The sequence below is a fragment of the Callorhinus ursinus genome, unplaced genomic scaffold (genome assembly GCF_003265705.2).
Source record: "Callorhinus ursinus isolate GAN/ISIS: 27379988/994484 unplaced genomic scaffold, GSC_fseal_2.0 scaffold32, whole genome shotgun sequence".
Taxonomy (NCBI): Eukaryota; Metazoa; Chordata; class Mammalia; order Carnivora; family Otariidae; genus Callorhinus; species Callorhinus ursinus.
In genome coordinates, this window is record NW_027397094.1 from 15210342 (window position 1) to 15227343 (window position 17002).

A 17002-nucleotide genomic window follows, 5' to 3' on the forward strand; every position below is an offset into this window, starting at 1 on the left:
TTTTTTTTTTTTTTAAGATTTTTATTTATTTATTTGACAGAGAGAGACACAGTGAGAGAGAAGGAACACAAGCAGGGGGAGTGGGGGAGGGAGAAGCAGGCTTCCCGCGGAGTGGGGAGCCCGATGCGGGGCTCGATCCCAGGACTCTGGGATCATGACCTGAGCCGAAGGCAGACGCTTAACGACTGAGCCACCCAGGCGCCCCTGGACTGAGCATTTTTCCTTAGGGGTTAGCAAGCACATCCTCAAAGTAAATCCTCTTCATCCCTGTAGCTTCAGTGCCTCGCAAGGTGTTGGCGATCCCTGGTGCCCAGCCCCGGTGGCCTACAGAATGAATGACTAAGGCCGGCAGAATCTTCTGTCTGCCCCTTCCTTTTCTCCCTATCGTTTTCAACTTCTTTTTTTCCCAGAGGGTGAGTTTTTCCATCAACCTTGTAGAAAGATGTGGAGAGCAGTCACCAGGTACAGTAAGATGTCTTGCACATTGATGCTGCTTAGGGTTTAATTAACAACTAAAAATGTAGTTACAGGAGACTGCTAAAATTAGGAAAGCAAGGGTTTGCCAAACTGTAGACAGCTTTAGATTTATAGCCAATATTAAGGAGAAATCATGTGCAAAAGGTACATATATATATGTGTGTGAATATGTATACACACAGATACATTTGCCTTTTCTGTATTAATTTCTTTAGAATTATTACCTCGCCGACTATGTGTGGCGCTTTTCAGTGTTATTACTGATAGACGCCATCTAGTGGTAGAGAATAGCAGCTGCTCACAGATCAATTCAACTTACATTGTTACAGTGCTTGCTTGGTCATTTCTGAAAAGTAGAACCCAAAACGCTGGTGAATGAATCCTCTAAGTCCCAAGTAGGAATAAAATTTGGAGGATTACGATACAAACTTTACATCCCCTATGGCAGAAAATAGGAAAACTAATATAGAACTTTATCTCTCAGTGCGATGGTCCTCCGAGGCCTCTACTCCTCCATCAGCTGTTTACCAAGCCCCGCCCCTGTGCCGGATTCTGTGGGAGGGGCTGAAATAAAAGGCCAGTCCCTACTTTGAAGGGGTACCAGGAGATGGTAAACACTGGTGATGTAGCCACCGTGCTAAGCACTTTATACCCCAAATCACATGGAATCATTACCACCACCCTCTGATGTATGGTTACCCTCATCTTCTGAGGAAAATGGAACTTTGAGATGTCACTTGTCTATAGTCATGTATCTAAGAAGCTTCCCAACCAGATTCAGAGCCAGGGTTTCTAATGCCAAAATGTGTGGGCTCCTAAAGCATCCACGATCTGGGTCTCCACCAAAGCAAGAACAAAGGTGGAAGATGCTTTTGGATTCTATGTAGTTTAGGCCTTTTTCTTTTTTTGTTTTTTTGGAGTGAGGTGAGGTGAGGGGGCAGAAGACAGTGCATCCGGGCTGGGGAAGACGACGTGAGTAGCTGTGGGCAAGAGCTTGGATCATCAGAAGAGAAATAATCCATGTGTCTTGGAAGATTCTTGCAGAAACATTGGATGGGAACCTTATAGCGAAGATCAACATAGAGGATTTCTTATTTGCAAAACATCAAACAAGAAACCCTTCCCTTCTGAAAGATATTTGTCACCGATCTTCGATCCCTCCATGCATCCTGCCTCTCCAAATCTTCATGCACACATCTCTACAACATGCAATTTTTAATGTACTGACTGTGCACTGTTCTTAGAATTTTCCTATGTAAAAATCCCAGCTTAGCTGTATTATACGGTTTTGAGGATGATCTGGTTACTTGTATGTAAGAATCTTCTGCATTCCCCAGAGCAGAAGTGAGCACACCAGTAGGCCTCCAGCTATCCTGGCAGAATTTTTATTTTTTATTAGAATAGTTTTCTTCTTTGGCTCCAATGGGTAATATGTGATATTTAGCACAGCATTTAATAACTCTTACCTTATTCTGTTGAGTTCCACTTGAAGAGGAATAGGATTTTTCTTTTTATCAGGACTACTGGAATACTCACAACCAGAGCCAGTAGCCCAGGTTTCTGAGCTGGACCTTAACCATGTTTTTTTTTTTTTAATTGCACCAGAAGTTGGCACTCTTTTTTTTTTTTTTTTTACTTTATAAGACCACAGCCTAACAAGTTTCTGTTGGGAGAGCTTGCCATTTTGAAAGGAAGGTGAAGCAATGCCTATATGCCTGTCCACTTGGGATGATTTCCCTTCTAGGAAGAAAATGGGATCTCGCACGGACAAAGCACTAGATAAGTATATGTTACATAAGTGAATAAGCCTGTGCTCGGCCAAAGGGCACAGCTGTTTCCCAAGCATGCCTCGCACTGTTTGTTCCTGTGTCTTTGCCCATTGAGCTGCTTCTTGCTGGTAGTGTTCTCTTCTCTCCTCCCTGCTCGGCAGGTTTGGTATCTTTGATGAACCCTTCCCCCCTTGGCTCAAGCTTTGCCTGCAGGCGGTTGGCTCTTCCGCTCTCCCTGTGGGCACCACTCATCAGTGGTCCCGAGCACCTGCTCCTTATCATGAAATTCACAAACAATGGTGTTCAGCCCTTGGGGTCTTTTGAGTCTCTCAGAATGCCCTGAAGGTAGTATGAAATGAATACACATTTGTTGCAATTTATGAATATTCATTTGACTTAAAAGAAGTACTTTTTAAAAGAGGGTTGATAGTAGAAAGGGGGAAGAGGAAATGAGGGTGGGAATCGAAAACCTTATTAGCTTAGATAGCCATTCAGGTTTATTACGGTGCATACATAGGGTTTGTAGGGAGAAACTCGCTATAGTGGGTTAAGAAAATAAGACTCCTGTTTTGCTAAATTCAAAGGTAAATAGATACGAGTACTAACCAAGGTCAGCCAACAAGCTCAAAATCTTGGAACGGCATAGACAGCCGGTATGTCTTTGAGCTCTGCCTTTTTACACCATTTGGAGGAAAAACAGGTAAGACTGATATTGGAATTATTTCAGAAGGAGTTGATGTGCTGATTCAGAATTGTAAAGAGGATTAATCCCTTGAGTTTATTTCTTTAGGAACCCTTGAGAGCACGGTAAAATGCACAGGAGCAAACAGACTCAATAGGCGGAAAGTGAACAAGGTGGGAGGAAGCCTGGACCCGAGGGAAGGGCACAGTGACAAGATGAACACATGACCCTTCACTCTAGCTTTCGGGCAAATAGAGTGTCATACTTCAGAGTTGATATTTTTCTCTAGAACTTCAGCAAAATTTATAGCTTTAATAGAAAAAGATTTTTTTTTCCCCCAGTAAGATATCCTAAGGCCAAAATACTGCACTGATATCTTACCAGGGGAGGTAATTTCAGTTTCTACCCTTCCCCAAAAAGACATGAAACAAGAGGGCTGATGCAAACACCAGTGAGGAAGGACATAGGCATTAAATCTAACAGTATTTCAGAGTATGTTTTTGGGGAAGAAGGTGCAAACTCATTCCTGAGCTTTGTCCCTTGAAGATCTCACCGTGTGTTACAAGGCAGGCACCTCGTTAGGCTGGGCCTGGGCACCATCACCACTATCCAGCATCGGCCAAAGGGCACAGCTGTTTCCCAAGCATGGCAAAGGGGCTCAGTATATGTCTCCTGAAGCTGGGGACATGGTGACAAGGGAGGGCTGCATGTGACCTGGGGCCCTGGGAAATCAGAAACTCTCGAGGGCTTTCATAAATGCAGACAGCTGATTACTCTGCACTGTCCCTTACAAGCACTTATAAAAACGCCACCAACTTTGGTAGTGGCCAAAAGGGCCCAAGCTATTTTGGTTTTATCTCGCAAAACACAAGGAGAAAGATGGGAACGTGGGAGAGGAAGAGAATTGTGGCTGACATCATCTTGAGTCTGGGCAGACGTCCTTATAAGATCGCTCCGTACTGGACATTAAGGAACACATCCGGATAATGGGTACTTGGCAGCTGCAGCAGCAAGAACCACCTTAGGGCCAACCCACTGACTGAGACGGTCTGAGCCATCACTCAAATCACAGGGGAACCATGGTTCTGTTCCTTAAGGCCCTTACGTAATAGTGGGAAAGACAATGAAACGAGCAACGATGTGAAGCTTGAGAAGTACTGTGATAATGAGTTATGAAGGGAACTATGTTCTCCGTAGGCTCCTCCAGGAAACGTCTGTCCATGACTGCTACTGTGGGATTTTGTTCATACCTCTAGCAGAGCATCTACGATGTGTGAGGATCACCACCTGTGAGATGGTGAGCTCCTGAAGAGCAGGGCCAATGTCCTACGTGTTCTCAGATCCCCTGCTCTTAGCATCTTCTGGAACATCACAGCTGCTCTGTATTGTGTTTGTTGAATGAATAAATGACAATCTTGTAAGTGCTGATAATGGGGCCACAGTTGGGAAGCCCAGCAAACCTGGAGCCTTCAGAAATTTTGTCATGTCATTATAACACTCCCTGACCTGTTTTATTACACCCACTCCCATATATTAGACACATATTTTACAAAGGGATATAAATGTACGAGGTGTACACACTTTAGATAACAGAGAAATACAGCATGGGAGGAACGGCCTCTAATTTTTCACAGGGCTATGCTCTAGGGAGTGTTTGTGATGGGGAAGTACAGGCAACTTTATCTCTCCAGGAAGAATTCTGCCTCTAGAAAGAGGAACTGAAAGCCCTGAATCCAGTCTCAGGAAACGGCCAGGCCAGCTTACCACCACCGCAAAAGCCAGCTCAGGAAATGCTATGGCGGGGCTGAAAGGTATGTTAGAGACCACCTACACCTGTCTACTCCTGCTTAGAGGACTCCCACTGTCCTTGGTTAGGCAGAGCCAATGCCACCGTAGCTTAAAAAAAGTCTTCTCTTAAAAGACTTCCTTAAATTTTTCAGCAACCAATTCAAATGTCGAACAATTTATATTAACAGTTTCAGGTAGTGCTTCCTCCTGGGTGATCAACATTTCCTAGGAATGTAGAGAAAGATGGGTATAAAAAGTTCATTCCCTCCTCCTCCAGATAAAAGTCTAAAAGCATTCCGGCTCTAGGTTGAGGATTGCCTGGCGGTGGGGTGGGCGGGCTCGGGGCTGGGCCTGGGGCGCCTGGACTTCTTGCCTCGTAAGCAACTCCACCGCCCCCGACACCCCGCCCCCACCAACCACCAAGCCCAGCAAGTTTTCATCCGCGTGGCATTCCTGCGCGCTGGCACCTACCTGACCTTGTCTTAACGTTCTATTTATTGATACGTTTCTCCGTGCCACCTCCTACCCCAGCCCTGGGGGCAGCGACTCTGCCAGGGTCGTCCCGGGGCGCCCTCCCGGGGCCGAACACAGTAGGGGCACCGTCTGGGCTGTCCTGGGACGCCCCCCTCCCAGACCTGCACACAGTAGGGGCACCGCCTGGGCGGACCGGGGGCGCCCTCCCAGGCCCGCACACAGTAGGGGAGCCGCCTGGGCAGTCCTGGGACGCCCCCCTCCCAGACCGGCACACAGTAGGGGTACCGCCTGGGCGGTCCGGGGGCGCCCTCCCAGGCCCGCACGCAGTCGGATATCGCCCCTCCTGCCGTCCTCTGCTGACCCCAGTGAGGCAGTCGACTGGGCTGTCGCCGGCCTCGGCGATTCTGCTGCGTTTTGGGGCAGGTGCCCGCGCAGCGCCCGCGGCTGGCTGTGGCTCCGCGGCCGGCGACACTCAGACTCCGGCGGCGCGGGGACCGGAGCGCCGGGCGGGCGCGTCTCAGAGTGGAGGGCCCGGCAGGGTCGCGACGGCGCGAGGGGGCCGCTCGGAGCCGGACTCGGGGATTTTAACTTATTCCAGCCAGAGGGGGAAAAGGAGTCCGCGGAGGGCGCCGCCGGCCCTCCCAGAGCGCGGGTCCAGGTAGGCTGCACCTCCCTCGAGGTCGCCGGGCGCCGCGCGCTCCGGAGTCCCTTCCCAGGGAAGGGCGCCCGAACCCCTGCGGGACGCGCCGCTCTCGCGCGCCGCGGGGCCTGGGAACCGCGCACCGGCTGAGCCCGGAGCCCCGCGGGGCGGTGGGACGGACGGCGCCCGCGCCCAATCGCGGGGCGGGGCCGAGGGGGCCTGCAGGCGGCGGCCAATGGGAGGCCGCAGAGCGGGCGGGGGGCGGTGCCGCCGGGCGAGCGGGCGGCGGCGTCGGGAGCCGGCGCGGCAGACCGGGAGCCCGGGAGGAGCAGGCGGAGCGGGAGGAGGACGACAGTGGAGGAGGAGGAGGAGCAGCGCCGCGCCCCCGCCCCGGCCGCCCGCCCGCCCGCGCGAGCTCAGGCCGACAGCTCCAGCCGCAGCCGGCGGGTCCGGGCCGCCTCCCGCTGGAGCCCGGCGCCGGCAGAGTCCGGCCCGATGGGCAGCCCCGGGCAGCGGCGGGCGGCGAGGCGGCGGCCCCGGTACGCGCCGCCGCGCGCTCGCGGGCTGTAGCAGGTCCCGGCAGACTGCGTCTCCGAGGTGCGTGTCGGGCGAGCGGACGGGGAGCGAGGCGGGATCCGCTCGGGGAGCCTTCGTGTGGTGTCCGCGCACGGCCTCGGCGAGGACTGTCCCGGGGTGAAGGCGCTGCTTCGGGGGCTGACGGCGGGGCCGGGGGCAGGGCAGGGGCGCGGGGCGGGGGTCCGGCTGGCAGATGCGCCCGCGCTCCGGAGCCCCGGGTGCAAGAGGAGCCGCCGCCGCTCGTTCTCTCAAAGTTATCGATCGGCAGAAAGGTTATTCCCGTCTTGGTGACACGAGCACTAACGAGGACCTCCTCTGGGTGCGCAGCAACTCCTCTGTGACTAACCTGAGAGCAAAGATAAAAGGCTGCCGGACGCGGTGCACCGGCGCGCCGGGCGGGGTGACTTGCTGAACTTGCTGCGGGGTGTATTCCCCCGGGAAGGTGTGCGCCCTCAGCGCGCGCCCTCTCCGGCGCCCGGCTCCCTCTTTGTAAGATCCCGAGCCGGGGCGAGCGCCCTTCCAACTGGCGCGACCTCCCTTCGGGGTCCCGACGGCTCTGCCACCTCCCCGGTGTCCATGGCTCGCTCCATCCTCCGCTCCCGGGCCTTGCCGGGTCCCCCCATATTATTAAAGCTAGTTTGACCACGTCCTGGGAGTGTCCCCACGAGCACCTACAGATTAATTTTCAACCGTGCCACAAACCCAAAGAATCAATTTCGGTTCATCATCTACAAGAGAGAGCCGATGCTTCTGGGGAAGAGAAAACAACTTGGCATTACCCCTCTGGGAGATATTTGTCATCATTAACCTGCTTCAGTTAAATTAATTCAGCCCAAGATGACTCCAGCGTGAGTATTGGAAAAATCAAGTGCATTGCTCACGGAATTGTGGTCACCAAAACATGATTTTGGTCAAAATAAAATTGTGCATGGTTTGGATTTTGTGTAGATTAGAGTTGGTTGTCATAAGGATGGCCTTTTTTTTTTTTTTAAACAAAGAATCTTGACGATTCTCATAGGTTTGCTCTCAGTAAGTTCAAAATAGTCACTAAGATTTTTCTTTTCTTTGCCTCTTTTGTCTGCAGTTTTCATTTCTAAATGTTAACACTAGATGGCTTTCTTATGACAGGCATTTAGTAAACTGGGCTTTTGAGTTGGCTACCTGCAATCCGGGCAGCAATTTTTCCAGTTTTGCAATTAGTAATGGGAGAAAAAAATCTCTAGAACTGTTGCTTTCTTTGAAATATATGACTTCCTTATAAAACAAACATCTAGATTTCAAGAGGTGTCCTATTATTTCTGGCATTCCTAGAGAGGAATTTCAAGAGACAACTTGGTCATCATTTTTAGTCACAAATTTAAGGATGTTTGTTTCATGTTTTGATTTATTTGAGGAGTACATTTGAGGAATGTATTTAGACAGCATTTTCACTTACTATGTTTACTGCTTAATTTAGTAGTTCACTGCTTGATTCAGAGACAGATAAAAGAATATTATTCATGGGAAAGTGCCGTCTTTCTTGAGTTTTGGATACAGATGGAGCGTTGATTCTTCCTAAGATTCCAGTGATGCAGGTAGTTGGAGTCTATATGCATGATTCATACCGAGGATTGTGTTGGGGCGTCTTTATTTCTTTCTCCCTAGCTAGTACTTGGTTTTTCACTTCTAAGCACAACCTCTTTTATGAGAAGTACAGTGGCCTGTAGTTGGCCATTTTAGCAGAAGCAGGTTCTCAGTTAAACGTTTTTAGTCCTTTTTTTCTAAAGCAAGACCATGGCAGCCTGTCCACATCTTGCCTCAGTAGGCAAACTTGTTCACAAGCTGGAGAAATATCTTGGACTTATTTTATAGCTGTCGTTTATTGTGTGTCTTGCCCAGCTTAAAATACGACATGTTGAATTTGTTTGTTCTAAATTAGAGTGTATTCATAAATAGCTGAAGGGGGAAAAAAAACTCTCTAGCAAACATCTGGGCAGTAGGAAATGAAATCAGAAACAGCTTTTATCAGTACCCAGATGCTACCTATAGATGGGGTGAAATGAACTTGGGTAAGAAGCAGTGTAAGCATTTGGTCTGGAAAATACGAGCTAAATTGCAGGTATGGGGGTAGAGCGTCTGGCCTTGGGGTACAGGCTGCAGATTTTCCCCAGTTGATTTAAGTGTATATTTTTCATCAAATGCTTATTTTTTTTAAGTCCTAGCCTTTCTTAAAGAGCTTTAATTTTATGGAATATGATAGGGGAATTATCAGAGCACCATGATTTGGCTTTTATGATGTTTATTGTAGTTAAAGCTGTGTACTGGGGGTTTGTAAGTTGTTTTCCCCCAGCCCTTGTGATTGGAATGGTATTTTAAAGGATTCCTTGGTACCTAAGCTTAGTAAACACCTGTCTGCCTGGGGATCTTTTCACCTCAGGCAAAAGGAGTAGTGGGTTATTCATTCTGATAATCTATCTGTTCTTGGAAAGTGAGGAAATAGTAGTGAGCTACCTTGAAAGGGCAACTGTCTGGTAATCGAAACTGGTTTGAAAGTGTTTATGTTTGGTCATCAAAGCTAATTTAAAAGGGGTTGTGTTTATGGCATACTTTGCAAAGAACTATGTGTTTAAGTGGATACTGCTCCCATTGGAATCCCAGCCATAATTGGTAAATGCAAGGTGTTGTGGGTTTTTTTTTTTTTTTTTGAGATTGAGGAAGGCATTGAGTCTTTGCATTTATGATCTGCTTGTCCTGGCAGTTTAGGATTACCTGTCCTTTCAAAGACATGCTGACTTTGAAGAAAATTTAGACTGTTGTTAACTGAAAAGCAAAGCAGTTTTTGTTGTTCTGAACTTGAATGAGATATGATGTACAGTTCTAAAGAATACAAGGAACCATGTTCCAGATTTTTCTACTCCTATGAATGTATCCAATTCCCTTGCAGGGTGATAGAATAGGGAGAGTGTTAGGCAGGAGGGACAGGAACAGCTAGTTTCCTGCCTCTACCCCCTGGCACGAATGAGTTTGGATGAAGTATTTCCATGATCCCTTTCAGCACCAACATATTAGATTTCTTTCACATTTAAAATAAAGGTATTAGAGTAATGGACATGACTGATGGTGATAGTTGATATTTTTTCATGATTTTGTAAAACTTTTCTTTCGTTGCCTTATCATGTGTTTATATATGGGCATTGGTTTGATGAACTCGGTTTACCTCGGAATCAGTGATTCAGAAATTGCTTTTCTGTTCCCATCACGTTTAGCTGTGACCCCTTCAAAGGAAAGAGAACAATACAACAGGACTTTAAATGCTTAACTTCAGAGCTAAATTATTTTGGTCCTTCCTGGACTTGATTCATAAGCTTTGGTTCTCAAGAGTGGTTGAAGTGAGCCGGATCTGACCCACAATAGAGGTTCTGTGTCTTGAGAAATTTCATATTTAGTGTAACCCAATTCCATAATACTTTTTCCCCCCTGTATGGCCAAATGGGGTGATAGGAAGGAAGGAAGGAAGGAAGGAAGGAAGGAAGGAAGGAAGGAAGGAAAAGAAAGAGAAGAGGCAATAAGTTGAGTCTAGTTGCTGTAGCATCTCCATACTACCAAAGGTCCTTAAGGTTATCCCTTCCTTGCTGTCTTGTTGCTGTATTTTTTGTTTTCATCCACCTGTAAAATTTAAAAAACAGAAACAAAAGCAGATTTTAGGGATCATTCCATTTGTCAGTATGTGATGCTGCCACACAAACATTGAAAATTAAGGACAACAGTTACTATCTGTTTTCAGTGCATTTCATCAAGATATATTGATACATACCCCACTCCCCGTCTTCCCCACCCCCCCCAAAAGGAAGAAAGAATATGCATGCTGTCAGACAAGAAGGTTCTTCCCCTCCAGAGGGGACATTTGTTAAAATTATCCCACACGTGCGTATATACCCTCCCATACGTGGATACTTCTTCCTTTTGCACCGCCCAGTGAAAACTTCACTGAGGACCAGGATTTGGAAGTCACAGCCCAACCCAAGTAGCCCTTCTGTGATGCTCGGATCTCTTTATATGCTCTGTAAGTGGTCTTCCAGCAATACCTGTACATTGCCTGCAAGGGGTGGAGAGCGCCACCCTTCGGATGTTTTAGACTACTAGAAGCTGTTTTTTATCTGTGGCATTGAAATCTAATTCTACCTGTTGATTCGCTTTCTACTCCCTTGGTGGCCTGTAGAACAGATCTTTCTAGAGACGCATTTCAGTTACTCACTGAGCAACACCTGTCAAAAGTTGGACCCAGAGCTGAAATCTTCCCACTCAGCTTGACCTGTGCAGAGTAGGAGTGCCCTTACTTCCTCTTTGCATGTCCTGCTTGCCCTGATGGAGTCCAAGTGCACATTCACTTTTTTGGTGGCCACGCTCCTCAGACTCCGTGAGTTTCCTGTTCCCTAAAACCCCTGAGTCTTTAATCACATACTGCCATTAGCCACGTCTTGCTTTCCTGTACAAATGTCATTGCGAGACCTAACATGTATCGGGCTTTGTTTTGCTTTGTTTTAGCTGGTTCTACCCCTGGTGCTTCTTGGAATTTGACTCTGTTATTTAGCATCTTTGTCTGCTCTCCGAAGGAAATGTCTGCAGAGTACATCAGGCTGGTTTTGATACACCTCTACCTAAGTCACTGATGAAATTGTTAAACTGGCTCAACTCTGAGTCATGCCTCTGGAAGCTTCCAGGTTTACAAGGAGATGTACTCTTTTAACCAAGGAGTCTTGGTTCTAGTTGGGTTACTAATGCACCTAATTTCTTACCAACTGGCCCCTATCTCTCCGCCTTTTCCATGCAGATGTCCTGGGAGAGCTTGTCAGACCTCCTTTGCTGCTTCTACTGCCCAAGTTACCCTAAGACAGAAATGAGTTCAATTTTAGTGTGTCCCTGGTAATTAGAACCTCACTCTGCATGGTTGGTGATTAAGAAATATTTGTTTAATGACTGACTGACTGAATGACTTAGAAAATAGGGCCCCACTGTGACCTCTGACCCCTGGAGGTCTTAGGGACTAAAAAGACTGTGGGAAAGATCAGAATGTTGTTGGACTTTCCACACTTATTTTGTAGCTGGGTATTATTTTATTTTGTAGAGCTTTCAGGTAGCAGAGAAGAGAACCATGATCTTTTCCCATTTTCCCAATGTTTTGATTATCAGTTAGTAGATGCTCTTCCCTTCCTATTTCCTGAATGTATTCAGTCCTGAGGGGGCTTCTTGAGCTCCGCCCATTGGATTACTCCACATTTTTTTCACTTTTGCATATTTGCTAAATCTGGAAGAAGCTCCCAGTCAGTGGAGCTCTTCAAGCAATCAGAGTCATCCAAAGCAGGCTATTTAGTTGTGCATTCAGTTACTCATAAGTAAGAAAATCTAGGTAGAGAGCCAGTGTTAAAAATTGTTACTGTGGAAAGTCAGAACTCTTGGATAAATAAAAAAATTATGTATGCTGAGATGAACTGTTTGTGGAGACTTAAAAAAGCATTTCTGATGGCAATGCTTAGGGCATCGTAACGTGGGTAGTGAGCATGATTGCTTTCCTGGTCCTCTCGGGGGCTTGATAATGCATTGGGTTCCTGGTTGAACAGTGGGTCTTCACATGGTTCAGAAATAGCTGTGGGATACCGTCTTCTTTATAGTGAAGTTTCTACTAAGTAATTTTAGGAATTACAATTTTCATTTTTCATAAAGGACAAAAGCTGTTGTTGAGTGTTTAATACCTCAATCCAAAGAACAGTGATTTCCTTGTAGTAGGTTTTCTAAATTTTCTTCAACATGCATACCCCTTCTGTACAAAATCACTTATTTAAATAAATGTCTATACATGTATGCCTCTGCATATATATAGGTTTGTGTATTTGTGTTCGTGCATATGTCTATATACATATGTATGCATGTAAATGTACCATGCTAAGATATGGACATTATAAAACATAATAATATACATTTTAAGAAGGGTGGTATTAAAAATAAATAGAAGTGGAGTATTTCCTTTTGCATTTCAAGGGCTCTTTTGTTACCCTTCAAAATGTGTGGCCCCATTCTGGAGACCCTTACTCTACCACCCTCTCGGATTAGAGTTCATAACTGTTTGGAAGCAGTTTCTCAGGGGCCTGTCAGCATCTTGTGAGGGAAGTTTAAGACAGACCCTATCCTTACGGGGCCCTCTGTTTACTGTATTTGTTCCTTTTTTGAAGACTTTTTTTTTTTTTTTTTTTTTTTTTACTTTGGGCTGTTCTCTTCCAGAATTGCTTATGGGTTACTTAGGTAGAGGTTTCATTTTTGTGGGGGAGGGGATAATGTACTAGGGGATACCGTTCTCCTTGGACCGTTTCTGATTCAACTCAGCTGTGGAAGAAGCATCCTACTGTCACACATAGCCCACACCAGCTCCATGATCAGGACAGAGGGATGGAACTAATTCATTTGCTTACCCGGAAACTTCTGAAGAGTAAGAACAATTTTTTTCTTTTAAGATTTTATTTATTTATTTGGCAGAGAGAGACACAGCGAGAGAGGGAACACAAGCAGGGGGAGTGGGAGAGGGAGAAGCAGACTCCCCACTGAGCAGGGAGCCCGATGCGGGGCTCGATCCCAGGACCCTGGGATCGTGACCTGAGCCAAAGGCAGACGCTTAACGACTGAGCCACCCAGGTGCCCCGAGAGAACAATTTTTTTCTTAAGTAGGCTCCATACCCAGCGTGGAGCCCATTGCGGGGCTTGAACTCAGGGCCCTGAGATCGAGACCTGAGCTGAGATCAAGAGTTGGTTGCATAACTGACTGAGCCACCCGGGTGCCCCTGAAGAGTAAGAACATATTTAAAAGTACAGATTAATTGTACAGTTCTGCCTGTGTCATTGGCTAGCACCCTGGCACAACCAGCCCCTCCTGCGGGGGAGTTAGGGAGCCTAGCCACCCAGCCTCTCCAGGGCCCCTGGTGCTGAGGCAGACCTTCTGAACTAGCACCTCCCACCTCACCCTCCTTCCTTTGTACTTTCTGCTCTCCTGTACTATGCTTGACCTTAATCTGTAGCACTTACGATCACCTAATGTTATATTGTGTGTGTGTGTGTGTGTGTGTGTGTATTTTTCAGTTAGGCTCCACACCCAATGTGGGGCTTGAACCCACGACCCTGAGATCAAGAGTTACATGCTCTACCGACTGAGCCAGCCAGGCACCCCCAGTATTGTATCTTCATTGTTATATGTTTATCTTCTGTCTCACTTCGCTAGGACATAGGAGCCAAATGGGAGGGCCAGTTCTGGTTCACTCCTGTCTTGCCTGTATTTCCATGGATTTTGCCACATAATAGGCTCTTAGCAAATAAGTATTTGTTAAAGAATGATGGAGAGCCGTGGATTTAAACATAAACCAAGTGTGTATCTTGGCTTTTGTTAAGCTTTAAGTAGCGTTGCCGAAAAAGTTCTGATGATTTCTTCTGTCAATGGCCTATCTAAACAACCTTTTATACTTCATTTTAAATCTTTTCCAGGGCATTTGAGATGACCTGTGATTGGACTTTGACACCGAACTGGTGGAAGTGGAGAAGTAGTTTCTGAAGGGAGTGAGAGCCGAGGTCCGTCTCTTCCATGAGGACCTTGGTAGCCCGGGCGTGGTTCTGGGATCTGGGGCACCCTAGGGATGGCCTTCTTTTCATGAGAGAGTGTGGTCTGCACCTTTCCCAGGTTTCAGAGTCTCAAGTGCACAGCCCTGTGAGAATCCGATGAGGCTGCAGTTCACTTAACCCTGGCTTGGGCTCATGAATAAAGATGACTGGAAAGACATGATTTCTGAATTGTGCGGAGCCACCTGTAGTCTTTCACCTGTCAGTCCATTAGCCACGATCATCTCTAGAGGAGACAATGACTTTTGAAACCTCATCAGTAGTATACTGTATACCTCTTGTTGACCGAGCACTTCTGAGGTGTGCAAAGTACATGAGAGTTACTTAGGCCTTAAATATAGTAGGTGTTCAGTAAGTATTAAAGTCTCTCAACTTGAATATCCTGATACAGCCTTCAGGAATTCAGAGGGCTGTCATTCTCACTCCTGTTTGGGTAAATCTGTGCGAAGATGTGCTGTGAGGAGATTTGAGGCACGACTGAGAGACTCAGCTGAATGATAGTAAAATCACCTCACTTGAGCAACCTTTGCTTACTTGAGGGTCATTGGAAGTCATTTGCTGAGAATAATGCATCTGTTTTCCTATTTAAAAACTTTCGTGTGATAGTAAGAGTGAGTGATGGAGACCGATGTTTTTGACTTAGGAATGGAATAAAGAATTGGGGAGGGGTATTCTTCAAAATAAATGCAAAAACAGAGATTGTGCTGAACTTTCATTGGTTTTCTCTTGCATACTTACCAAGAACCTTGTAAGCTGATGGGATGACCCCCTTTTAGTGACACAAAAACTGAGGCTTACAGAGAGAACACATGCTCTTCCAAGTCTTCTTAGTCTTCGACTTTAAACCTGGTCTCTTTGCTCCAAAAACCAGGGCCCTTTCCTCTCTTCCCAGCTGCCTTGGGAGGTATGATTGGTTTCCAGGGATCATGGAAGGAGTAAATGCAAGGAGGGAGGAAGTAAAGAAGGTGCGTGCTCAGGAGAATGGTGGAATCCAACCAGTTGTCCCTGAAAAGGGGAGAATAGGTGGCTTGGGTTGGGCTGACGCGTCTGACAAATGCCCCGTTCCATCAGCCAGTGGATCATCTGTTATTAATTAGAAATGTTGTAATTTGTGGTGGGGCAGCCGATTGAATCTGGTTATCTGTCCTTTGTTGGGAAGTGAGTGGAACATTTCTTGAGCTCCTGCGCCTTTGCCAAGATTAAAAGAAGTATAAGAGGAAAACAATTTTTGTTTTGCATTTATACTTTGCCAGATTTGCATAATCTTTGTCTGAGCCGGTTGAATGTGAATCCCTAAATAAATTCCAGGCATTTAAATATTTAAAAGGATTCATCCACAGCACTTTACTCACCCAAAGAGTAAGTGCTTACAACAAAGAGAAGAACCCCCTTGCAGATGTAGCCCATACAGACTCTGTTCACCTTGTCATTGAATTATAAAGCATTAATAGCAAAGCTGACATTGGAACATTGGCTGAAATGCTCGGCTGGCTCTCTTCCAAAATATTGTTTCCCTGGTAGAGAAAGCAGGACAGTTTGTTTAAAGTTGGCAGCTAGCCAGCCCGGAGGGCTCTGACGCAATCATTGCAGTCACTACTTTGCTCCCACTGCTAATTTTAGGGCAGTTAAATCGGGGTGATGTCTGGTGACTGCAGTCACTGTACGTCTGGTGGCGTGGAGCTTTCCAGACCCATCCTCCGAGCCTGGCATCGCCGGGAGGTGAGGAGTGCTGGGGAGCAGGGCCCTCGTGGGGCTGCAGGAGACACCACCTGGAATCTCACTATTTTCTTTGTCACTCCGTCAACAAATCCGTCTCCCAGTACACTTGGCCGTGGGAGGTGTTGAGGATGGAGGCAAGTGTAAATAGAGGCTCCCGCCTTCCCCGGGGCAGCCCGCTGACAACATTCTCATGTTTTCCCTGCTCTGCTTGCAAGCACTAGGCTGGTTTATCGCTGAGCTGCTTCTGCCTTGTTTTTTTCTGGAAAAGGGAAGACTGAGGAGCAAGATGATAATTTTTGGAAAGCCATTTGGAGCACTGTTACGGAAGAGCCCCAGAGTAGAATTTTCTGGCTACTGTAGGGGTGAGGAGGGGTTCTGTGGCCATGTCCACCCCACTGAGCCTTCTGGACAGTGAGTATAATCCCATTTGAAAGTAAGGACGTGAGCCACACAACCTCCAGGTCTGTTTCAATGCTGGCCTTCCACGAATTCCCAGTTAGCAGGAGGCGCCCTGGGGTGTGAGGCCCGTGAGGGCCAGGGCCTGTGACTTCATCCCCTTCCTGTGCCCCAGGTGAGCGGCTGGCCCAGCCAGCAAATTCAATGACTCACAGCACTTCTGGCCTCAGAGGGGGCCCTTGTGGTTGTCCTCGAATCAGACTTCCTCCTGTGACTGATTCAGACGTTTAAGAGGCTGCTTTAACAGCTAGGCCCTATTGTGTAAGGCAGCGGGCTGCCTAATTGTTGGGTGATGAGCTGCTCACCCATTCTCCCGTCGGTGTTCTGGCCACGTGTCAGGTGGGTGAGAAGAGTGCCCGTGGAGGAGACCCTGGTATGGACAGGCACTGCAGCTTTTTCAGCCGAAGGCTCCATGGGCTGCTGAGAGTTGGGGGAGGGGGGGGACTTTGCTTAGGAGAACATTCTAGAAGGCAGGACCCGAGTTACGCTTTGGAACATGGTTAGGATTTGAATTCTCTGTGAGGGGCCCCTGTGTGCAATGACACTCGTGGCTTTGCAGGGACCAGCAAATGCAAATAAAACTGTCACTTAGTTGTTCGTTGGACCCTGATGTTGTCCACACCTCACTCTGCTGGAAGTGAAACTCACCTCCTTGCCCGGTTTAGGTTTTGCAACTCCCCAAGTGGATTTTTATGATAAAAGCAACATCCAGGAGAAGAGATGGACAGTATTTTTGACATAGTGGTTGACTTGTCTGTCGTGTAAGATAGTCAGTCTGATCATGAC

The 17002-nt window shown here is 47.2% G+C and overlaps 1 protein-coding gene across 5 annotated transcripts in view; it reads left to right on the forward strand.

The window, feature by feature from the left end:
• Positions 1-6158: 6158 nt before the first annotated feature.
• Positions 6159-17002, forward strand: part of SIPA1L2 (signal induced proliferation associated 1 like 2) — a 213519-nt gene continuing 202675 nt past the window's right edge. For 4 of the 5 annotated variants that reach the window (XM_073879047.1, XM_073879048.1, XM_073879046.1 and 1 more), the window contains exon 1: positions 6159-6427. The gene's annotated coding sequence lies outside the window, so the exon portion shown is untranslated. Of the gene's footprint in view, positions 6428-6835; positions 7255-17002 lie in introns of those variants that run through there. The other variant, XM_073879049.1, reaches the window with a different exon arrangement.